The sequence below is a fragment of the Pelodiscus sinensis genome, chromosome 16 (assembly GCF_052426305.1).
Source record: "Pelodiscus sinensis isolate ZL-2025 chromosome 16, ASM5242630v1, whole genome shotgun sequence".
NCBI classification, from domain to species: domain Eukaryota; kingdom Metazoa; phylum Chordata; order Testudines; family Trionychidae; genus Pelodiscus; species Pelodiscus sinensis.
The window spans coordinates 5,811,832-5,838,169 of record NC_143067.1 but is presented as its reverse complement, the minus strand read 5'-3'; positions in this window follow the sequence as shown (position 1 = coordinate 5,838,169).

The following is a 26,338-nucleotide window of genomic DNA, read 5'->3' as shown; positions in this document are numbered from 1 at the left end:
TAGGGCCCAGCCTTGCTCTGATTGGATAGGATTGCACAAGCCTCCTCTGGCTACCTTATAACTTCTCTCTGTTGGAGTGGGCTACTGCACTGCTACCAAGGCAAAGACTTAACTGTGGCAAGAGACAGACATTTAGTCTGGGTGTTGCTAAGGATCAAGATTTGACTGCCCCATGGGGTTCTTCAAATTTGAGGGACCTTTTAGCCCAGTCCCCTGCCCTCATGGCAGGACCTTTTAGTGAGCTTTATCATTATCCATGCCATGTACCACATACATAACCCACTTGCCAACCTAAGCATGACTTGATGCTCTCCTGTGGTATTTCCTTCTCAGCCTGAGATGTCCGCGCTTCCTGCAGATCACAACACAATTCAAGATACTTTTTTGCTCTCTAACATAGAATCATAGACCTGGAAGGGACCTCGAGAGGTCCCCCATCCTCATGGCAGGACCAAGCACCATCCAGATCATCCCTGACAGGTGTCTGTCTAACCTGCTCTTAAACATCTCCAGTGATGGAGATTCCACAACCTCCCTAGGCAATTTATTCCAGTGTTTAACCACCGGGACACACAGGAAGTTTTTCCTGATGTCCAACCTAAACCTCCGTTGCTGCAGTTTAAGCCTATTGCTTCTTGTCCTATCCTCAGAGGCTAATGAGAACAATTTTTCTCCCTCCTCCCTATAACACCCTTTTAGGTACTTGGCCTACATAAAAGAACACTGTAGCAATAATGAGGAAGCCCTAGCATGCTAACGCGCAGCTCTCCTTAGTATTGGTTCCTGTTTGACATTCCCATTGGGCATGGAGGCTCAGGTGAGTTCATAGTTCTTTGTGGTAATAGGTCATGACTGACGTTTGCTCCTTGGGTAGTCACAAACAGGCACTGCAGGCCAACAGTGCAATAGTTCAGTGCTACACATACAATTAAGATGTCACAGGGACTAGCAAAGCTTTGCTTCATGCAAATAGGCCATCAGCCATCCTTGAGCTGGCCCACAGTGTTCAAGTCATGCCTCCTTAAGACCCAACTCTTTCCCCTCCTTAGAGCATGCCTTTGGCGGGTTACGGGACAGTAGCAGGGGCTCAGGGTATGATCATACGGGCCTTACCCCGGAACAGGATTCCTTTACGCTAGAAGATTTCCCCATGCTGCATTGTTAGCTCAACGTTTTGGCCCCTTTGCCCCATGGGTGCATCTTCTCAGGGTGTGGCATTAGGTCCCTAGCTGCAAATGCACATGCTCTTACTTGCGAATGAGATGCATGTCAAGATATGCTTTGCTGTGGGCATAAAAATATTCTTGATAAAAAGTGCTTATGGACTCTAAAACAGAGTTTAAAAATCAATGGCTAAGGCTAAACTGATAGCCCTAGGAAGCTTCGTTCTCTGTATACAGATTATCTATGCCAGGGGCGGGGAATACATTTCACGGGGGGTGGGAGGAAGCCACTTAATGAATTTTGGTACCTGGTCACGGATTGGCGCCATCCGTGGAAGGGGCGGGGCCTAGGATGAAGGGGCGGGGCTGAGGACTAGCTTCCTCCCAGAGTTGTTTGGGGCCAGACGCTTTGAATTAAAAACACAGGAAAGGGCTTACCGCTACTGGCTCCACTGCTACCACATTGCCTGGCAGTCACTTGGGGTTGTTGCGGTTATTTAAAGGGCTCAGAGCCCTGGCCCCTGCAGGGATGGTGCCATGACTGGGAGCCATGAGCTGTTTAAATAGGATCCTGCTGCCTGAGCCACCGCCTGAAATTCAGTGGCACAGGCAGCAGGGTATAAATAAAAAGCGGCCAGATGCAATCCACAGGCCAGATCAAAGTGTTAAGCGGCCCCCAAGATGCATTTGTCCAGCCCTGAGCTATACCATGATCAATGTCACTGCCAGCATTCTCATGCGTATTTCATCCATGACCTCTTAGCTGACCCTGCTAGCGAAAGTGCCATTTGCATGATAGACACCTGCCTGTTGACAACTGGACTCTGACAGTGAGCAAATGTCCACTTGATGGATGATCAGTGGCCAATGCACACTAACAGCTCAAAGGTAAAAAGTTAAGTATCTGATTATTAGTCCTCTCAGGATATGTCTACACAGCAGGGCAAAAGTCATATTAAGATATGTAATTTTAGCTACATCAATTGCATAGCCGAAGTCGAAATAGCTTAATTCGGCTTTTGGTGCTGTCTACACAGCAGGAAGGGGAAGGAAGAACACTCTTCCTTCGACTTCCCTTACTCCTCGTAAAATAAGGGTTACAGGAGTTGGAGTGAGAAGTCCTCCCGCTCGACATTATTTCAAAAGAAAGGCTGGCTGTGTAGACACGCACTATGTTATTTTGAAATAACATCAGTTTTTTTGAGATAACACTGCTGTGTAGACGTATCCTAAATGACCAAATAAACAGGAAATGAGGATCTTGAATCATACTGAATCCCTGAGCGTCCAATAACTTCAGTAGTATTTGATGGTCCATGGTTTCCAGATCAGGGTTTTTGTAAGGTCATTTTGTAAAGTAGTGTAGTCTTGAAGTTTGGTAACCGAGTGGCATGCGAAATGGTTGACACTAAAGTTTTCCTCTCTTGTCTTTCTAATGATACCTGAAATTAACATAACTATTTCTTTGCTGAATTACATGTACCCTAGTCATGTCAGCATAGCTCTGGGAATTAGTGCTCATTACTTAATTGCTGCTACATAGCCAGCAGAGGGAACACAAAATATTGTTTGGTAGATCCTACATAAACATTAGCTTTCTCCCAATTCTTTGATGATGAAGCGGTGAATTTTCAAAAGATATTTCAAAAGCGACATCCGCCACAAGACTCTGATGGTAGAGCAAATGTAAGAGATTAGCTCACAGTGCCCTTTAAAAATCGGAACAAAATAGTGTGCTGAAAAGAAAGGTGTGAATCCATCTGTAAGAATTGCTACTCTCCTTGCTCCCTGAAAAGTTTGCCAACCTCGGTGGTGCACTCTGCAGTGTCGTTAGTTGACCGTGCTTTGTTCAAGTCTATCTTGCAAGTTGCAACAGCAAAAGCATTTTAATTAATCACTGGAAGGCTCTATTTTGCAGAAAGTAGATTCAGCCTCTTTGACCCATTAATTAAATTGTGGAATTACCAGTTCCTTGAAAAAGTTGAAGAAGCAGCCGATGAGAAAACTGTAAGCTGCATTTGAAATGGAAATTGAGCTACAATGGACTTCAGATGGGGAAGCAGGAGAGAAACGATATGTAAAAAAAATGCCCTTAGCTCAATACCAAGACATTAGCTATGCCAAAGCCAATTTGGAGTGTGAATTTTCAGAGAGGAGAAAAAAAAATCCACATCCAGAATTTATAGGCCAGATCTTTGTAGGCCAGCTGGTGTGATTGGCCCAACTCTCTTAATTTCATTAGAGCTATGCTCACTTACACCAGTTATGGGTTTGGTCCAATGTTTCCTTAATCTTTTCCGTCCACGTGTGTAATAAATTTTGTTATGTGCACTTAGGCATATGCAGATGCATACCACCAACAGAAACACAGGCTGCTGGCTCTAGGAAGTTGTAGGTGCTCTGCCAATCATCTGGGTGCCACCTGAATCTTTCTTGGCCAAGGGCTCAGCTCACAGAGAATGCTGGTCTGGTCCATAATCTTTATGCTTCTCACTAAATTGTTTTCCATTGTCAAGAGATGAGAGTCTGGGATGTTCTTGCATAGCCCTCCAGAACTAAAGGCCAATTGATCAAGAGGCTGCTGCAAAGAAATTGAGTCTTTATCACCTCTTGTGAGCTCCTAACTGAGGGGCAACATGAGTTCAGGCATGTCACTTGATTGCCTTGAGCTACAATCAAACCTAGCTGAAGAAATGGATAATAAATACAGGGCTCTTGTTGTCATTCCAGTCCATCCTGTGCTAAGCAGAGAAAGTAAACATATGACTGAAAAAAAAAACCCTATTTGCTTACAGTGTTCTATTTTATTCATAAGGAAGAACTGATTCCTTTAAGCTTATTGTTGATTCCTGTAGAAAAAAAAATCAGTAGAGATGGTTAAAACTTTGCAAAACCAGAATTTTTCCCGTTATGGTAATGTGCCCTGGGGAATCTAACAGCAATTGTCTTTTCCCATCGCCACCCCCATGCCCCCAGAACTTCATTCAATAGTTCATGGCAGGGTTACGGAATTCCATTCAGACACCCAACTTGAACTCTGCACCTTAATTCCGATCGTAGTCCTTTCTTGTAGACCCACAGGTCACGGGGATGTCCAAGTGTAACTTCCTCATGAGAATGCAGGAGGTCCGCGTGAAAGGAGTTGGCTTTATGCATTGTGGCTGGCTGCCTGTGGGCATTGCAAGGGAGTGCGGAGTAGAGCAATCTTGGAGTCTTATGATGATTTGGAGGTGGTAAGGCGTCTAAATTCAGACTGGTGAGAATTTGGCTTATTCTAGGATTGTCAAGTTTTTCAGAAAATGCAGGTGAGGAAACCTAGCAGTAAGTTAAATTAAGGCCTTGTCTACACTACCAAGTTTTGTTGCCAACAACTACCAGTTTTGGTGACCAAATACAAGTTTTGCCCACAAAAGTGTGTTCTGCCCACAAAAGCTCATGACACTATATATATTTCTGAAAAAAACCCGAATAGTCTTGCAGCACCTTAAAGACTAACAAAACATATAGATGGTATCATGAGCTTGCATGGGCACAACCCACTTCTTCAGGTGAATAGCATTAGGGCCTTTAATAACTCCATTCATCTGAAGAAGTGGGTTGTGCCCACAAAAGCTCATGGTACCATCTACATGTTTTGTTCATCTTCAAGGTGCTGTAGGACTGTTTGTTGTTTTTTAAAGTTTTGCCAGTTACAATTAACTGAGCTACTCCTCTGAAGCTTTTATACATATTTTTGTTAGTCTCTAGGTTGCGTTTACACAGCAGGGCTTAAATTGAAATAAGCTACGCAAATTGAGCTACACACTTATTCCGAAGTAGAGCACTCTTCCTCCAACTTCCCTTAATCCTTGATAAATGAGCATTACAGGAGTTGAAGTAAGAGGTCCTTGAACTTGACAGTAGTTTGACATTATTCTGAAATACCTTCCTGCTGTGTAGACGTGGATTAAGTTAGTTCAAAATAATGTTGCTGTGTAGACGTATCATAAGGTGACACAGGACTCATTGTTTTCCACCCCTTTGAGAGATTTTTTCCTTTCCCCTTTGTTTCTTTATTGTCAAGAAAGAGCCACTGTAGACCTTTCACCCCCATTCATGGCTTTAATTGTCTTCCTGGAAATGTCCCATGTACCCATTCTGGCTGCGTTGGTCACCATTAATAATTACGCGGCAAAGGTAAGTTAGTCACAGGGATAATACATCAACATTGATATCTATCCCCCATGGACTTTGTACATTCCCAAGTTACACATGCTTCCTGCATCCCCCCCAGTCCCACCCAAATCGACCTTCTCCCCCGCGGGTCCTTCCAAAAACTGCAGCTGTCTGCACAGGCCAAATAAACCTGGGGACTTGCATCTCTAAACATCTAATTTGCACATGCAATGAGGTAGCTTTGAGATGCCAATACTCAGATTTGTAACCTGGATTCAATTGCAAGAGTGCACCTGAATTTATTTGCAAAATCTGAATAACTGAAAGGAGCACCCCTTGGAAATCTGCCCTGATGGATGATTAAACAATTATGGAATGAAGCTCTTTCCGATATGATCAAAAACTATGTTTTTTTCTCTTATTTCCTCCCTCAGATAAGGCATTCCCCCCCACCAATTAAGGATGCTGTTGGTAACTCACTCAACGAATCAGGGCATCTGTGAGTGTCAGGTTTCTAGATCCTGAATGTGACTATTAGCAACCATGTACAAAACGTTTTTCCCGTGTCTAAGGCTTCTTGACAGCATTAAGTTATCTACCCTCCCACGTTTGTAGGCTGGGCTGATGGATGCATGCAAATGCCTAGCACCAAGGAAAGAGTTTAATATACTGCCTCACTAAGTTACTCAGTTCATTGCAAGAAGCGAGAATACAAGATAAATCAGACTGTTCCCTACATATCTCCTGGATACAATAGTGAGGAGAGAAAGAGGCCATAGCCCCAGAATGCTATGGTAGACATACAGAGCAGACAGATAATCCACACAGTGTCCTATTACAAGGGAATTTCTACTAGAGTAGCACATGGTGTTATCCAATTACTTACTTTGAGCCGTGGTGTCCAACCAACTCTGAAACGAACTAGCTACACTCAACGGGCCAAATCGCCACATGTGGCTAGTGGCTAGCGTGTTGGATGTCATGGCTTTATGGGTTCCCAGAATCCATGAGTAACAGAGGGACTCAGTCCTCGTTCCCATTTGTCTTTGAGTTCAAACTGTAGCTTATTACTGAAAGCATCCACAAAAGTCTTCTGCTGGTGAGGATGGTGTAGCAGACTAGACTTCTTCTTTGGGTGCATGGATCTTTGTGCTGCTCGGGAGTGGTAAACAGCAGCATTTCAAGCTTCGAGCCAGCTTCTGTGCTGTGCATGCCAACACAGCAGGCAGATCCTAGGAGAAGAGATGGAAACCAAAGTGGCTCTACAGCAGCTTTGTACTTCGGGGATCGTGGGTCAGCCCTGGAGTCAGCACAGCCCCTAGTATGAATTACAACAGCCATGAGGAGCTGAAAGGGGGTCTCTGAATTAGTGACCCTGCAATAACATATGAATGGCCATATTGGGTCAGACCAAAGGTCCATTTTGCCCAGTATCCTGTCTTCCAACAGCGGCCAATGCCAGATGCCCCAGAGGGAATGAACAGAGCAGAGAGTCGGCAAGCGATCCGTTTCCTGTCACCCATTTCCAGCCTCAGACAGAGGTTAGGGACACCATTCTTACCCATCCTGGTTAATAAATAGTGATGGACCTAACCTCCATGAATTTACCTAGCTCTTCTTTGAACCCTGTTAAAGTCCTGGTCTTCACAAAATCCTCTGGCAAGGAGTTCCATAGATTGACTGTGTGTTGCAAGAGGAAATACTTCCTTTTCTTTGTTTTAAACCTGCTACCTATTCATTTCATTTGGTGACCCTTAGTTCTTATGTTATGGGAACAAGTAAATAACTTTCCCTTATTTATTATCTCCACAGCAGTCATGATTGTATAGACCTCTATCATATTCTCCTCCAGTCTCCTCTGGAACATGAAAAGCCCCAGTTTTATTAATCTCTCATCATATGACAGCCATTCCAAACCCCTCATCATTTTTGATATTTTTTTCTGAATTTTTTCCAATACCATGATATAATTTTTGAGATGAGGTAACCACATCTGCATGAAGTATTCAAGATGTGGATGTACTGTGAATTTATACAGAGGCAATAAGATATTCTCTGTTTTATTCTCTCTATCGCTTTTTAAATGATTCCTAACAGTCTGTTTGCTTTTTTGACTGCTGCCACACAGTGAGTGGATGTTTTCAGAGAACTATCCCCAATGACTTCAAGATCTCTCTCTTGACTGGTAACAGCTATTTATTCCCCTTCATTTTGTATATATATGCTACGTCTACACTGCAAGGTTTTTGTGGAAAAAAATGTCTGGTTTTGCACAAAAACCTGCAGAGCGTCCACACCTCAAATGCGCTTTTGCGCAAGGAAATCAAGAGTAACATAGCAGAACAGAGGATTTTTTCCAGCGTGGGTAAACCTCCTTTTACGAGGCATAACTCCTTTTTGTGCAAGAGTTCTTGTGCAAAAAGGCAAATGTGGATGCTCCACAGACAGGGGTTTCTTGTGCAAGAAACCCCTATGAGAAAAAGCACAGGTGCTCTGATGACCATTCTGTGAATGGCCATCAGAGTTTTCTTGCGCAAAAGTGTCCATGCTGTGTGGACACTCTCTTGTCCAAAGCACATCGCTTTTGCAATGTGCTTTGAGGTGCGGACATGCTCTTGTGCAAGAAGTTTTCGCACAAAACTCTTGCACAAAAGGCTTCTTGCGCAATAAACCTACAGTGTAGACGTAGCCATAGCTGGGATTATATTTTCCAGTATGCATTGCTTTGAATTTATCAACATCCATAATCATTTGCCATTTTGTGGCACAGTCACCTATTTTGGTGAGATCCTTTTGAAGCTCTTCACAGTCTGCTTTGGACTCGGCTATCTTGAGCAATTTAGTATGATCTGCAAATTTTGCCACCTCACACTGTTTACCCCTTTCTCCAAATCATCTATGCAATTCAGAACAGCCAGCATATCAGAATTCGTTAATATATAAAATGACAGTAGATGGCACTCAAGAATACGTAGCACAGTTCTTAGCTTAGTTATGCCGTTCCTTATACTGCCTCTAACCACTCAGCTCCCCCATATGCTGTGGGGTGGGGAAAAGCAAAACTAACTTTATACTATACCGCTGCCCAGCTAGAGTTCCTATTATTAAATCAATGGGAAGTCAGGAGATAGCCCACCAAAGTAAAACATTTTGAAGAGCAGTTAATCACTCAGTGATTGTATGGTAAGACACTTTCTTCTATGTAAAGGGTATAATTCTCTATTAAATTCTAGTGGTTTCCAGAGAGCTTCTTAGAGCAACACACTCAAATTATACCAAAAACTATTGATTTCAGCACTATACAATTCCACAGACCTTTTCCAGATGGGTGACTCTTTCAAAGTAACAATGCAAAATATAGTCCCATAGCGCCAAAAACATAATTTTGACTGAAATCCTTTCTTTCATTATTGTTTAGCTTTTTCTGGAGAGTTGTGATCATCCAAAATGCTGCCCCTTCTCATGCAACTGCCTTTGTGATTTTTTTAAAAATGCCTGGTCTCCTTTTGTACTAATATCTGAGTGCTCACGGGAGAAGATTTATGGATCGGGAACCAAAATGTTTGCTGCCAATTGGGCTTCCCCTGAGAGTGAGGAATTACATCTCAGCAGGTCACCAGAAAATGTTGCATGCAAGAAAAGGAAAGAAAAACAAACTCATTTTTGAAAAAGACAGGCGATTGGATGCATCTGTTATTTATTTCCACAATTAGCAGCCAACTGTGCTCTGTATTTTGAGAGGATTGAGGTCTTCCTTTTCTCATTTTATAAAGCTCTGGTAGCAGTGCTGGTAATAATAATAATAGAAATGATAATACTTTATTTTATATTGCTCCTTATGTCCCAAAAGATCAAAAGTGTTCTAAAAGCTACAAGACCATTCCTTAAGGGACTACTTAAGAGACCATCAAAAATAGGCTTAATAATAATAGTTAATACTTATATATGTTCTTCCCATGTTCTAACCTATGGAATTTTCACTAATAGCCCCACAATAGTTCTACCAATTAAGCATTTAAAATTATTATTCCTATTTCACAACTAGGGGTGAACATTTTCATATCATTAGCGGTGCCATGTTCCACGTTGCCACAGATATACTGGTGCCAAACAGCTGTATACCTGCCAGATCCAGGCAGTAGAGGATTGTCCTGCCACACGGAGGGAGGTGTTCTCATGCTGGGCACATTTGCAGCGCCTACACCCCCCCCTGCCTGGTACAGTCGTGATGTCACCCAAATCCGGCTGGTCTCCCATGCCAAGAGATTGGCCTAGTGCTGTGGGCTGCCTTCGGCTCGGCACACTGTCAGGGAAACCAGTGCCAATTCCTGAATTGCTTGCCTCTCATTCTGCAGTCCCTTGTTCCTAACTGGGATGCCTCCCATCTTAGCTCAAGTTTATTTTGAAGCCGCGCAGAGCTGTACCGTTACATTCCCCTTAGTGATTAGGATGTAGGTGCTGAATCATAGAACCATAGAGCTGGAAGAGACCTCAGAAGGTCATCAAGTCCAGCCCCCTGCCATAGGCAGGAATAAATCCCAACTAAATCAACCCAGGCAGGGCTTTGTCAAGCCAAGACTTAAACACCTCTAGGGATGGAGACTCCACTACTTCCCTAGGGAACCCATTCCAGTGCTTTACCACTCTCCTAGTGAAATAGTTCTTCCTAATATCCAACCTGGACCTCTCCCACCGCAACTTGAGACCATTGCTCCTTGTTCTGCCAACCATCACTACTGAGAACAGCCTCTCTCCAGCCTCTTTGGAACCTCCCTTCAGGAAGTTGAAGGCTGCTATCAAATCCGCCCTCACTCTTCGCTCCTTCAGACTAAACAGACCCAAGTCCCTCAGCCTCTCCTCATAAGTCATATGCTCCAGCCCCCTAATCATTTTGGTTGCCCTCCACTGGACCCTCCACAATGCGTCCACATCCTTTTTGTAGTGGAGGGCCCAGAACTGGACACAATCCCATCATCATCAATGTGCAAGATGCTTTTTGAGTCGCGTGAAGGCAGGAGGCAGGGCTCTTGAAGAGCTTACAATTTGACTGGGCCACACAGAGACCAATGGCAACGTGGCTGAGAACAGGGCACATTGTTTGGGGAAGGGATCAGGCAAAGAAACAGGAAGTCTGACCCCATCTGTTGACACTGGTATCAGTAAATCTCCGGGGAGAATGTTCATTAGGGGATTAGCATGCAGCCAGTGATCATGAGCTTTTTAGAATGGCTTTGATACCAACGAAAATTATTTCCTTCTTAAATACCTGTAGCGTGGGCGCTGAAGGAGTTTTGATACCCACCAGGAGCATCCATCGTGAGGACCTTGAAAGCCCTTACAGCAGCCATTTTGGATTGTTTCTCCAAAAGACTCCATTTTGAACAGCTGTTTTCATGGTTTTCCAGCTTTATTTGCAGTTGCACAGGGAGATTTGAGTATTGCTTATCTCGAGCCACATTGCCCATGTTCGAGAACAGCTTGGCAACTGAAAATAGGCCCTTAAGAGCAAATCCAAAATGGTGGCCAACGGCCAGAGCTTTGTACCTTCCTCAGAAGCCTTTTGAAATGATACACTTATTCCTAGGGGGGCCATGATATCTTTAAAGCGACATTACCTCATAAGATGACACACATAATTACTCCTTAAAATCAATTAACAAATTGGCAGTAATTAAATAATAGCAACTCATCCACTTATCCTAATGCGTTAACAATTTTTCAATTAATGATTTTATTGCTAGGGCAATTAGCCATGCTTAGAGGAACTAAGACCAGGCTAGGAAACATATGTGTAATTATGAGTCTCACAATATAGAATTTGAAACCAGACAGAATGATATCTGGGTAGAAGCAAAGGGAAATGTACAACTACAAGATGCTCTTCTCACATACAGTAACTTAATCTACCTCATGGCCTGGAGAGCACTACATTTCTAATTTACTCCAAGTTAGAGAGGAATGGCTTAATAGCTCTCTGACTCAGAGCTATAATCCTATACCTAACCGCCCTGCGTATAGAAGTCACCATCTTAGAAACAATCACTATAATTCATGAAGTAGACAGTGGTTCTTCAAACATGAAATCACAGGATCAGCCAGTCAGTCCTGTGCAAACCTCATCTGTTCTTGGTTGGTTAAGTAGGGATGTTAAATATCGGTTAATTGAATAGTTGATTAACCTCATGAATTCTTATCGGTTAGTTGACTATTCTAAAGTCACCAGGGGTGGGGCTGGCAGCCAATGGGCTCTAGTCCCACGCCTAGGGAGACTCCTGCCACCCCACGCTGCTGCCTCTCTATCAGAGGTAGCAGCACGGCGTGCCAGGTGGGAGCTGGTCTGTGAGGGGAGCCTGATTAAAAACCAGCTGGACTGGTTGCCTGCCCACATGACTCATAATACACTTGAAATGCAGAGCTGCAGTGGGGATAGGTCCCAGACCTGGTGCAAGCTGGGACTGAGCTGGGCTGCTGGCCAACCTGCTAAAAAAGTTACTGGCGGGAGGGGTGGGGGGAGTGGGTCAGGGAAATGCATGTAGTTTATAGCGTTAACCTATAAGCTTTTGCTCACCGATTAATCGGTTAATCAACTACACTATTACATCCCTAGTTTTAAGCTCTGTTTGCAGTTGAAGATGATACTTTTTCAGTTACTTTCCATAACAGTTCTCTCTAAATAATGGTCCATTATGACTCTACATGAACAGAATCGGCACCTGTTTGCCTACCAGTCTTCCTCTCTTCTGATTTGAAAGGCTGTCCTGTAGCCCTAAAACAGCTTGATGACAAATGGCAAAGGGTTCACCATTATGTAACAGCAACTCTGCTCAGGCCTGACAAACTCAGTACACCCTACATCTGCAGTCATAGGGTATGTCTACATTACAGCATTATTTTGAAATATCTAATTTTGAAATAGTTAATTCGAAATAGCTTATTTCGAAATAACATGTCTACAAGCAAAATGTATTTCGAAATAGCGTTTTTCTATTTTGAAGTATAGCGCATCCACACTGAGTGAACGTTGAATCGCATTTAAGGCTGGCTGGAACCAGTTCCAGCAGGGCATCAGGTCAGAAGTTACCTTGTGGTCAGGGCAGCCAGCAGGGCATCCTGGGAAGGTCTGGAGGCCCCCCATTTCAAAATAAGTGTCTACACAGCTCTTATTTAGAAATAGCAATTTCAAAATTGGTGATATTCCTCATGGAATGAGGTTTACCAATTTCAAAATAAGCCCTCCACTATTTCAAATTAGTTTTCAAATAGCGCTTTGGCTGTGTAGACGCTAGGAAAGTTATTTCAAAATAACGGCTGTTATTTCGAAATAACTTTGCTGTGTAGACATACCCATAGTATTTATCTGCAAAGGATGGGATGTGAGGTCTGAAATCAAAGCCACGATCATATGGATTGTTAATCTCCTTATTGAAATGTAGGTGTCTGATTGTTTTAAACAAGTTAGGTCCAGATACTGAAAACATGCCCTTCTAGCTTGCATCAAGATGCTGCTCCCTAGCGAAGGCGAAAATCTGGTTCTCCAGACAAAGGGATGGTATTCTGATGTAACCCACAGGCACTGCAACCACTGAGGAGAGAGAGTAAAGTACTTTAGAGCCCTGGCTAAGAAGCAGCTGGCTTTTAGCACATGTGGTAGAGGCATATGGTTTTAGCTCTTACGGTCACAATTCCTCCTGCCAACAAAGATCTGCCTAGGTCAATATGTAGATGAATCATTGGAAGATGAACACCCTGGGTGCTCCATCTGCATTTCAGATCAATCCAGGGAGGTGAAGGCCACCTGGAGCCAGCATATGAGGATGGAACATGGGGAACGGGTCATAGCAACTTTGAGGCTGAGCACTGCATTGTGGTAACCATCAGGATAATCAAAGAGACATTTTGATATGCAGTTATTGAGGTAACCTTTTGAAGAGCATGGGGAGTATTCATGAACACTTGGGCTACGTCTACACTGCAAGGTTTTTGAGCAAAACCGGCCATTTTTAAGCAAAAACCTGCCAAGCAGCAACACCTCAAATGCGCTTTTGCGCAAGTAGATCGGCAGTAAAAGGCAGAACAGAGGGCTTTTTCTGGTGTAGATAAACCTCCTTTTACGAGGCATAACTAAGAGCATGTCTTCACTACGGGGAATATTGACACTGCTGTGATCTATCTTCCGGAGATTGATTTAGTGTGTCTAGTAAAGACCTGCTAAATGGAACTCAGAGGGCACTTCCATTGGTGGCCAGTACTCCTGCTCCTATGAGGAGTAAAGGAAGCCAATGGGAGCATTTGCTCCTGTTGGCCTCCCACTGTGGGGACGGTGGGAAAACTAGAATTAAGGTGCATTGACGCCAAATACGTATCTTAATTCAACTTTCTACTTTAGTGTAGACCTGGTCCTAAAGAGTATAAGTTCTATTTTCAAAAGAGACTTAAGCACATAGGAACCAAGTTTCACTGATAGCCCATGAGGCATAGGCTCGTAAGTGAACATATTACTCCATGTCTTACAGCTGGGTGGAGTTGACTAAGCTGGTAAAATACTTTGTGATTAAATGTACGAATGCAAGTTATTATTTTTTTCTTTATTTTTTTTAAAATCACTTTTATCCATTCTCTTTCTTATTCATGTGCTTCAGGTCTAATCCACTGAAAACTGTTAATTTCATAAGAATTAAGTACAACAAATTTGTGTTTAAAGCCTGGGAATTTCCCTATAGACGGGCGCCAGCAGCATATCCTTCTCTCCCTAGGTTTTTTTTATTATTATTATGTAGAAGTAAAAACAATGGGCAGATCAAAAGAAGGGCACTCAGATGCTACAAACGCTGTTTCAATCATGCATTCAATCAACTGATAGATTCAAAGGGGCCCAGAGGTCCCGGGGGTTGCAGACCTAAGCCCTTTAAATTACCGCTGGAGCTCTACAGGCTCCAGGCAGCTCTGAGAGTTGGGGGGTCAAGAGGGTGGGGTGATTCCACAGTCTGGGCAACTCTGAGAGCTGGGGCACAGTCTGAGCAGTGCTGAGGGATGTTTGCCCCAGCCCTGCCCCTTTTGCTAGCATGGGGCCACCCCTACCCCCACCCCTTGCAAGCTGTTCTAAGTCTACCTATGAAGCCTTGATTTTCATTTTTCCTCTGTGGGGTTACACACGATTAAAATTGCTCACGTACATAAGGTCTTCATGATGGCCTTTGAGCAAAACCCAGCAGTTTCACTAATTCTAGTTTTCCCCGTGCTCTTAGGCAGCTGTCTTCTCTTTTCCTGCCTAACCCCTATAGAATATGGATTAAGAAAAGTATCAAAAGCAGTGTAGCGACCTAGTTTAAATCACATTTTCAAAAGAGACAGGCACTAAGCAGCCCTGGCCTCATTGATTGCTGATTGCTAACTTAGCTAGAAAAGATACTGGGATTCTAACTAAGTTTCCCAGTCATATGCTGAATGACTTTTTCAGGACTACTTTTGCTTTGTCTTCTTCATGCCTTAGCTATTCCTCATTCTTTTGGTTTCAGGGTTTTTTTTTAACTGTGCCTGTCATTTGGACCTATATTCCAACAATTGAGAGGTTTCATTGCAATGGCTACGTCTACACTACGAGTTCGCTCAGCCAAAAATATGCTAATGAGGGACTCATTTGTATGAGTTGCACTCATTTGCATATTTTCTGCCTATTCATTTTTGCGCTAGGGGTTTTTGTGCAAAAACAAGCAGCGTGGACATTTTCTTTTTGCACAAAGCCTTCTTTTGTGCAAACCACCCTTTTTTCACAATAAGGATCTTGTGAAAAAAGGGTGGTTTGCGCAAAAAGAAAATGTCCACGCTGCTTGTTTTTGCGCAAAAACCCCTAACGCAAAAACGGATCGGCAGAAAATATGCAAATGATATTGCGACTCATGCAAATGAGTCCCTCATTAGCATATTTTTGGCTAGAAAACTCGTAGTGTAGATGTAGTCAATATGTTGGTCTCCAAAGAGGGCCACGCTGAATTCATTCACATGTCACATATTTGAAAACAGTACATTAATTTTGGTAAGGAATTTGTTTCAACTGTGGCTAATATATTTTCAAACTTCAGGAGAATTGTTGAAGATCACAGCACCCTGATGCATTAATCCTTCTCCCCGATGCACAGAACAGTTTTAGTTTAAAAATGTCTAGTTTCTAACAAAAAGCCTGTTGGGGAAAAAAATGTGGTTTTGGTTACAAAAATCCCAAATTCTGGGTGTGAAGAGATTAAGGATGGAGAGCCAAGTTCAGCTTTCTCCTGGCCTAGGAGCTTGGGAAGATCCAAAGAAAGGAAGAGAGATTCATGGGATTACATGGTAGGCCTGGTGTGTTGTCAGGGAAAGGGAAGCCCAATATGACCCAGTTCTCTTCTCCTCCCAGTCCTGCTACTGCAACTGCTCTGGCGGCTCCCACGTATTCTCGGGTGTTGTCGCCGCTGCTGCTTTTGTGGTGCTGTGGGAACATCTCTTCAGAATGTTCATGTTCAGTTGTCACTCTGGTGTGCAGCCCACATCTTCCTGAGGGATTCAAGCATGGCATTTTGGGATAGTTTAGAACATAGCAAAGCACAAAGGCACCTCTCTAAGCTGTAGGGGCCTTCTCTCTGCTGAATTTCAAACAAGGGAGGTGTCCCGGTGCCTCAGAAAGGGTCACAAATAACTAGGCATCCTAAATATTGCTGCCAGCTCCCTAATACGCATGCATGCACATCTCCATCCATAGCTGCAAAAATGAACTGTGGATATCCACATCCGCGAATGTGGATACCCACAGATATCCGCAGAGTTGCAGGGCTCTCGAGATAACATGCAGCTTTCTCTCTCCTGGGAGATAGTATATAAATACAGCAGCAGCCTTCTGAAATCCCTCAAAAATACCATTGCATCATCCTGGTTGCTTTATTGTCATAGCACTGTGGTTGCAACAAATACAACCTCTCTCAAATGGACAGAGAAGCTGGACTATCTTTTTCCACTCCTGAGGAGCAGTACGAAGCAAGAGTGGACATTGGACTAGAATGATCATTGAAGTCCCTTGTGACCGTAAAATCTATGACTACAGGTTGAACCTCTCTAATCCGGCACTCTCTGGTCCGGCAACATCCACGACCAGAATGATGTTAGTGAGCCAGATGTCCACTTACCATGGGTGTGGCCAAGTTTCCTGCAGTCCCATAAAGTTTGTTTGCAGCCACCAGTCCTGGCTCTCAGTGTTCTGTGCTGTTATTTAGTTCAAACTTACCCCTAAATTGGCAAGGAGTCCTGTGGAACCTTATAGACTAACTGAAGTGTTGGAGCATAAGCTTTCGTGGGCAAAGACCCACTTCGTCACATGCATGCATGGGTCTTTGCCCACAAAAGCTTATGCTCCAACACTTCGGTTAGTCTATAAGGTGCCACAGGACTCCTCGCCGCTTTTGCAGATTCAGACTAACACAGCTAACTCTCTGATACTTTACCCCTAAATATCTTCTAAGAGCCCAGTAAGCAGTGGAAGTGTTGGTAATGCTGCTAGACAATATTGACCTCCCGTGTCTGGCAAATTCACTGGTCAGGTTCTGAGGTTGCCAAACTAGAGAAGTTCAACCTCTAGTAAATCTTTGCCTGGCATAAATAAGTTACAGATGTTAGATCCATTTAATGGCACTAACTCCATCTACTGAAAGACTCCTATTGACTTTAAAGGCCTTAGTATTAAGCTTAAATTGAAGACATATGTATACCTATTGTAGGGAGATAACAGGTAAAGAAACTATTTTTTCTCCCTTATCAGAATTTGATGTGTTGGCCATAGATACTAATAGACATGGGTATATATCATTATTCAGTTCCTGTTGTAACTCTACTAATTTCAGTGGCGCTACACCCAGGACGCGTTTGTCCCATCAAGCTTGACATGTGGAGAATATGTACTCTAGAATGTAAAATAAGGCATCAAAGAAGCTGATGATAAATGCCGTCTCTATTTCTGCTCTTCCATTAGAAATTGCATTTGCAGCTGGGCTTTCTCCATAGAATCACTCAAAAATCCAAGAGCAAAACCAGTGTTCATGTTGTTGTGGTGATGAAAGTATGTGCGTTCTTCATTAGCCAATGCCTCTCAAATTGCTTCTTAATGTTGGTAGCTCTGATGGGCTATTGTTCACAAAGCTGTTGCTGGTTTTGAACCATCTGCACGGCTAGTATCGAGGAGCACTTACAATGTGATGCTAATGTTCCTCCCCCTCAAACATAAAAATATATAAAGCAAGAAGCAAATATCTGCACATACTGGTCATTTCGGAGTCTGCCCGTTCCAACAATCATCTATTGATTTAAGGCTATGAATAAATGGACTTTATGTGGACCCAGGGAATTGCTACATTACCAGGAAATCAAGGACTAGTGCTAAAAGTTCACAAGTGAGTTAAACCAACGTAAATCTAACATTATCCCAGTTAATTCTTCTTCTGAGCTGCTATTGCCAGCTGAGTCACAGTGCATGGTGTTTTTTAAGATGGTGGGGTGGGGAGTGAGTTATCTACGGTGGAGGATATCACCCTGCCCATTTGAATGGGTGGAGAACTGAAGGAGACTGGTGGCAATTGGGACATCCCTAGCAGAAAGAGAGGAGAACACATGCTGGGACAGTAGGGGAGCTCCTTCCCCTCTAAAGGTCCTCTCCACTCACTGGCCAATGAGTGGTCCATTGCTCTCCCCTTTAAATCCTAGCCCAGGCCACAAGGAATCACTTTTTGCTCCAAAAACCAGGCCAAAACAGGAAAGGAGCTTAAGGGGTGTTGGGAATACATGTATGAACTTGTGCTCCATATGAACAGTCAAAGCTTGCCCCGTTGTATAGAACCAGGAACAGGGCCTGCTCATTGTAGTGCTAAGATGGCAGTTCTGTGACGCGCTAGTTCATTACGGTTGTGAAGAAAGTTTTGGCCTATTTTGGTCTCAACCCTGTGGCTCTTTCTTTCAGACTTGGAGCAGTGTTCGAAGGTGTGATTCTTGGAAGGTCTAGACTCTGAGGCATTGAAAATTGAGTTGCAGATCTTATGCTGATCCCATGGGCGTAGGTATGGGATGTAGGGTGCAGGAGGTTTTGCACCTGGCTTCCTTGCACCCAAGGGCTGGCCCCACTGCCAATCGACTGCCAGCTCCACCAGTTCTGGGTTACAGGGTCCCACTAGCTTTCCCACCCTCCAGGGTCCAGGCCACCGGCTCTGGAGGCCCTGCTGCCACTTAGGGTCCTGCTGCCACCCTGGGGTTCTCCTCATAGCCTTGACCCAGGGCTCCACAGTCATCTTCAGCTGTGCCTCGGTTCCCAACTCTCTCAGACCGGATGCCATTTGTAGCAATGGCATCCAGTCCATCTTGTCCAGGAGAGTTGGCAACCTGATGTGTCACCCCAGCCTGGGGTTGTGAGGGATGCAAACAGATGTAAGGGGGCACAGCTTAGAAGTCCATCCTAAAAGTAGCTTAAGACTTTCACCCGTGGGAGAACTTTCTGTGTGGGTGACAAGAGGTCGCTTCTGATTGTCTTTCTTAGTCCTCTACAATCACACTGGGCTCCAACAAGACACCCGGGGGGGCTGACTAATCACAGCTGAGCTTCACGGCTGAAGCTACATGCATGGAGTTGTTTGGCAGGATAGGCACGAGGTGGGCCTAACTCATACCTCTTCTGTACATACGGCTCAAGAACATCCACGCAATCAAATTCTGTTTATTCAGAAACATGGTTCTTGGAGCCTCCACTGGAGTTAATTGGAAGGTTAATTTAGAGGGATGTTGGGTTGCTCAACCAGTTGTGGTTGGACATAGGATCAGCCTGGTCAGAGATGCTTGTGAGGCTGGTGTGAGAGGGAGACACAGAACTGGCCCATGTGGATAAAGCCTGAAAAAAGGTGAACCCTGAGTTAACCAGGATCTTCCTGGACACAGGTGGTTCTGTGGCTCAGCAGAGGGGCAGCTTTTATAGTGTACCTGAGCTTTTTCAGGGATGATTGAGTACAGCTGTTGGATTCAGGGCACAACAGCTGGCTCCAGAATGTGAGGGAATAGATGGGAGAAGATTTCTGATATAGAGAAAATAACCACGCTAGGTACTGGTACCCCTATTGGCTAGCTTCCAGTGCAGTTAAAGGACTAAAGAAGGCTGCTACAAGAGGTAAACGAGAGTGGAATTTTGATAATAGGCCTGATTTTCATGGGATGGGGAGAGATCTTGTAGCCTTTTGTGGGGCTAAAGACCCTGCCCCTTTTAGTAGCCTCTGTCCACCTCACTGGGGTATGCTTGTGAAAGGGTTCAGAAGAGTGAGCTGAATCCTAGGGCTAGCCAAGCAGAACTGACCCTGAGCTCAGCTGTGATGTATCAGCCCCCCCTGGGTGTGTCTTGTTAGTTATATGGTAGGACCTCTGTCATCCCTGGCACCACTTAAAATGACTGGTATATGATTCCAGGTGACAGGGAAGGCAGATAGCACCCTGCTGTGTGAAGTCTAATAAAGTTGCAACCTTCCATTTAAAATCCACCCCACCTCCGTCTTCATTCACTGCTCTGTGCAGATCAAACATACCGGGCTTCCAATTTATTTTACTTTGAGATTGGAACTCAGTTCTCCGGAGACAAAGAAAAATTATATTAGGATTTCAGATTGGCCAGAAGACAGCAAGAAAGAAGCAATCCCCTTTTCATCTAACACCAGTTGGACTTTTTCAAAATATAATAGCATGAAGCCAGGTAGGGGACCTGAAACAGCTGTCTGAATCCCACACTTCAGACTCCAAATAAGCGAGTAGGATTTCAAAAGATATCTCTTTCTTTTAAACAGGAGAGTATTTAATAACGATTGTAGGTTCCCCATACAACAAAGGATTCTATGGCTTCCTAAGACACATGAGTGACAAGTTAAATACCAGTTTTAAATGTATTAAATTTACTGATACTCTCTTTCCTAAGAAGTAGAATTTAGCAAAGGGGGGGAAATTAAAATAATTTAATTAATTAAAATAATAAATAATAAAATAAAAAATAAATTCTAAATACTAAAAAATTAAAAAAGGTTAAAATAATACAATAATCTAAATGGCAATGATCAGAAGATGTCGAAGCAGAAACACACACACACACACACACACAAACTCTAGGATCTCTGAGATAGCCCCAATGACTCTGAGGTCATGAGAGAAAATGGAGTCTCACAGGAAAGAAACTTCCAGAACAATCACTGTGTGTCAGTATTGTTGGTAAATGATCGCACATAAGCACTTGTCATTCCAAATGGGTCCCAAGACCCTAAGGAACAGAGCAAATATCTTGGTTGACCAGCATATGGTTTTGTTCCTGGAAGGTTAGATGGCTAAGTTGGACTTCCAAGTCTAAAGCACAGCCTAGCCATCAGGACAGTTGAACTAGTTAGAGGCCAGGCGAGGTACCCTGGGTCCATGTTCAGAAGACCAGGAGAACGGACTCAAAAAGTTGTTAAAAAAAGGACAGCCTGCATTCTACTCTTACTTTTCCAGCCTCCCAAGGTCTTCATTTAGCTGAAGCTGTAGAAGGAAACTCACACAACTGGAGTTGCACTCTAGCAGTGTTTCAAAAATAATGGCGTTGATCCTCCCCCATATGGAGAATTTCTATTTTCGTGTCCCTCCCCTTCCTTTATACCAAAAACCATTCCTTTTTTAAAATGAAAGATTTTTCCCGTTTTTCACTGCGATGTCCATGTTTGCTGACAAACAAAATTAAATTTGTCTCTGGAAAGCAAATGCTGCCACTGGAAAATTTCATTTAGTCAATGTCACCGATTCATAGGACCAGGGCTATTCCTCCAGGTTTGTAGCAGTCTCTAGGAGAAACCCCTTTGGCGTAGCAAGCAGGCTCATATGTCCTGTGTAGAATAGGCCATGCAGCCTCCGTACACAGGTCCTCTGGGGTTGCAGCACTCCTCTTTCACACCATGAGATCTGGTCAGCAGGTCCAGCTGAGACACACCCATGCTAGAGGTTTGCATTTTCTTCAGGACTTAATATACTTCCCCAAGTATTTGCAGTAACACGCAAGTATTATCAAAACCAGCAGGGCGGACAGCTTCGCTAGGCCCCTAGGCAAGGCAGGGGGGAGCCTGCAACATGCCTCGAAGGGGTGAGGCATTGGCCGGGGCCAGGGCTAGGCCAGCCGTAGGTGGGGTCAGGGCTAGGCAGCCCTCACCCTCACCAGGAACGTGCTGCGTGGCAATCTGGCAGCAATTTAAAGTACCCAGGCCTCTGGACGCAAGCTCCAGCCCCTTTTGTATCATCCGGGCTTTTTACCTTTCCTTCCCTCCTGTCGGTGGGCATGGCCAAAACAATACACTGTAGAAGTCAACTGGATAACCGCAAGTTAGGAAGTCCTTTGGTTAGCACAGAGAAAAGAAGGTTAAATCAAATTCCAAATCCATTCTGGTCACACCCCACAAACACAGTCAAGCTGTAACAAACCCATTTGTTCAATTACTGTCTAATCTGCTTGGTCAGATCCCAGAGGAGAGAAATTGGCTTCATCTGTAGCCCTGTAGATTGAGGTTAGATATTACGACAATCTTTTTAAGTATACAGATAGAATCCTACAACACTAAATATGAAAGGGGCCTTAAGAGATCATCAAGTCCAGTCCCCTGCCCTCATGGGAGGACCAACTACTGAGAGGCGTCTATCCAACCTGCTCTTAAATATCTCCAATGATGGAGATTCCGCAACCTCCCAAGGCAATTTATTCACGTGTTTAACCACTCTTGTAGATAAATCTATATATTAAATATATTACTTCATATGACTTGACATTGTACCTCTCCATATAACCTTGTAACTTTGTATTAATCTATATAACCGTGTAACTTTGTATTAGAACCTGAATCCATATAATCTTACCCTATATAGAAAACTTGTAGAAAATTGAGTATATACTTAAAGTGGTAAAAATGTCTTTTGCTAGGAGTAGAATAAGATCTTCCCCCCACTCTGTAATCAATTGCCCTGTTGAATGAATGAGGTGTGAATGAGTAAGATTTGGGAGCCAAGCACCTCCAGACAGCTACACCAGTTGAAGAAAGGGTGGAAGCCAGACCCAAGGTGTCAAGTGGGCTCAAGAAAGAAGAGCAGACATATTGACAGCCTTGGGGATTAGAAGCAAGCACCTTCTTTGGAAAAAACCCTCTCTGAACAGACAACACCCAGAGAGAAGCAGAACAAAGGGACCAAGGGACACAGACCCAGATTTTGAATCTGGGATATATTTGCATAAGAGGAAAGCTGCTATAAAAGTGAGGTGTCTTGCAGAGGACCCCGGGTTTCATCCTGTCACCATCGGAGCATTGATCCGGATTGGCAGAAGTCCGGCTCCACCCCTCCCCCATCTAACTCACCTGGCCAGTGAAGTTAAGGGGAGCAACTAGTTGGTAACAACAGCAAGACAGAGTGTGCTTGTGTGTGTGTGTGTGTGTGTGTGTGCGCATGAGTGACATAGAATAATCAATACTTATCTCATTATATATATATATATATATATATATATATATATATATATATATATGATAAGTATTGATTATTCTATGTGTGATCAATAAATGTGGCATGTTGCCTTATCCCTCTGAAAAAGATCCTGAGTACTTCTTTTAAGTACAACACTCTGACAAAGTTTTTCCTCGTGTCCAACCAAGACCTCCGTAAGCTAATAGATAAGCTTTGGAATTGGTTTCCAAGGGAGGTTGTGTCTAACATGTTTTTAACACACCTCTCACAGATGGCCTAATTTTACTTGATCCTGCTGGGGGCTGGACTTGGCAGCTTCTCCAACCTTGCACTTCTAGTTTGACCACGCCAAAACCATAACACAAGAGTGTGCCCAGAAACCAATGCCTGAGGTCAAAGGGCATGATGTGATTGTGACCAGGTGAGTGCCAGGGGTGTGAGAGAACATCCAGAAAACTGCAAAATACAAGCTCGAAAGAGTAGCTGAACACAAAGTGACGGACAACAAAACCCCTGACGAGATTTTTTGAGTCTGGGCAAAGGCTGAAAAGAATGTTCTTGGTTCTGTGAGCAAAAGAATTTTTGTTGCTGTTTGACACCTCCTGCTTTCAGACATTCAAGGCCTTTGTGTCCTTCAGAAATAAGGATTCTTTATATCCTTCAGAAATAAGCAAAAAGTGCAAGGAAATTCCTATCATTAATTTCTATTCCCAACTGGCACACACCCAAGGCTTCTGTCTTTTACTGTCTGGTTGGGTTGAAGAGACAACACCACATCTTTCATGTGTTCTGTTAACTCTACCCTCCACAGGACTTATCTAAACATCCATCTACATTCCTGAATCTATAGCACATGTTAGTTACACTTTGCAGTGAGGGGCAACACTCAAGGGTCAGGTCCCCATTGTGTTAGATGCAGCTGAAAGAGTTCCCTGCTCCAAAAATCCTTCCAGTATAGGTTACATCAAACCAGAACAGATGGATAACACAAACTAGCAAGGGGACAGGAAGGAACAAATGAACAAAATATAAGCAAATCAGAGTACAATAAATGGAGATCTCTATCCCTCATCAAACCACTTCAATATGGCAGATATGCAATAAAAGCTCTGTTATCCAGCACTAAATTAACCAGAAAGCTCAATTAACCAGCATTTCTGATATTTCCCAATACAAATCTTCAGTCTAACAACCGGGACCAGTATACTACCCAGCACACTATGCAATTGCATATTCGGTGCTCTATTTTGACGGAAAAGAGGTAGAGAACAGGTAAGTCATTTGCCATCAGGGAGTTATTCCAAAAAGCAGCTTCCAGGGTATGTCAATGGGGGATTACAGATACAGCCCAATTTCCTACACCCTCTACATCAACAAAGATAATGGATATTGATAACGATGAACCTGAGGCACTGCAAGATCCTGAACTACCTTCTGAATCATGAAAGATTAAATTATGTTCTGTGTCATTTTAGGGTTAAGGGAATTGTTAGGGATCTGGGTAAATACCATGTCTGTGTCTAGACTGGCAAGTTTTTCTGCAAAATCACTTGATTTTGCAGAAAAACTTGCCAGCTGTCTACACTGGATGCTTGAATTTCTGCAAGAACACTGACGATCTCATGTAAGAAATACTATGCTGCTCCCGTTCAGGCAAAAGGGCCAGTGTAGACAGCATAGTAGCGTTTTCCGCAAAAACGCCCCGATCACGAAAATGGCGATCGGGGCTTTTTTGCGGAAAACCGCGTCTAGATTGGCCACGGACGCTTTTCCGCAAAAAGTGCTTTTGCGGAAAAGCATCCTGCCAATCTAGACGTGCTTTTTCAAAAATGCTTTTAATGGAAAACTTTTTGGTTAAAAGCATTTTCGGAAAATCATGCCAGTGTAGATGTAGCCCATGTGCTGCCCATAGTGATATGGAGTGTCATAAGATAACCTACTGTATAGAAAACTTTACCTGTAGACACTTAAGTGTTTCAAGAAAACAGCCGCTCTGCAGTGCTGCACTGCTACTGGATGGGAGAGTACCTATATACTAGTGTATACTCTATTCATTGTTTTGTATTCTAATGCCTTGAAAAGTGTATTGCATTGGTGAAGTATAAAGCTCAGTTAACCAGAATAGTAAATTAACGAGCACTCCCCATTCAGGGTCCCTTTAAGCTGCCTGGCAGCACAGCCCCACAGCTACTTAATGAGCCCCACCCAGGGGCTCAGGACCACCGGCCTGCCTGTCTGGGGAAGGGCACGTCTCCCTCAGTGACAGCAGCCGCTCCCGGCTGAGGACAGAGCAGCGAGTCTCTCCCAGCCCGTAGAGAGGGGATGGGTCCCTACGGGCTGGGAGACATTCCCTGCTATGTCCTTAGCAACAAGCTTCTGCTGTCACTAAAGGAGAACTGCCCCTCCCCCAGCCATGCAGGCCCATGGGCAAGTCTTGAGCCCCAGGGCAGGCCTCCTTAAACAGCTGTGGGGCCGTGCTGCCACGCAGCTTAGAGGGAACCTTGCTCCCCGTTGCCCCCCAACAAGATTTTCCTGTATATCTGTCTGTATCTACAATATATCACCTGGTTCCTGTTCGTAGGACCAGACTCCATAGCAATGGCTGTTCTCTTGTCCCTATTCTTGTCTTGCTCAGTTCCTCTAAACAGATTTTCCCTCGTTCCTGCTAGAGGTGCTGGCTGGAAATGCTCTACGCTAAGCGCCTGAGCAAATGGCTTCAAAAGAGAGAGAGAGATGAAATTGCAGCAGCGAGGCCCATCCTGCTGTGGCTTCCTCAGTGAAAGAATGGGTTTTGGGGAAAATAAACACTCGCTCCGGAGACATAATTTGAATACCCTGACTGCAGGGCGGTAATGAAAAAGAAACGAGGCAGCGTGTACATCCCTGGTAGGAATCTCACTGCATGAGCAGCACCACAGGCAGCACTTAGCAATCCAGTGGATACCTGGGTAATATTGTTCAATTTGTGCACCAGGAGGCTGGATTGACAGCGCCAAGAAATTAAAAACCAATCAGCTTTATTGGCCTGTTGGTTCCCACACAATTAGCGCTCATTTGGGGCAGCATATGCTCATTCCCTAAATGCCATCAGGTAAGCGCTCGTGTTAAGGGAATCATTCTGCTGGGTTAAACCTTGCCAATTGTGTCAACAGCAGTAGGAGGGTGGTGCTGGGTGCTTGGGGCAAATCTCTTCTTTGAGCCAAGAAGGGCCATCTAAAGAAGTGGTCTTAGGGGGGGGAGGGGCGGTGAGAGAATTAGGGTACCTTGCTCACTAGTGTCATTCTGGGCAATAGAAGCAACAGAACTGGTGGTGCTTTGCTCCTTATTGAGAAAAATGGTGCCCACAATGCAAAGTCTTAGAGATGGGCAGGGTAAAGCAAGGAAACACATAGGAGTCCTGTTGCAAATGATAAAATTTCCTTGACAGTCAAGCTGAAGGTATATATTGGGGAGCACTTCATAGCAGGTCAACTTTAAAGTTGAGATCTAGATGCTATTCTAGATCTACATTTGAT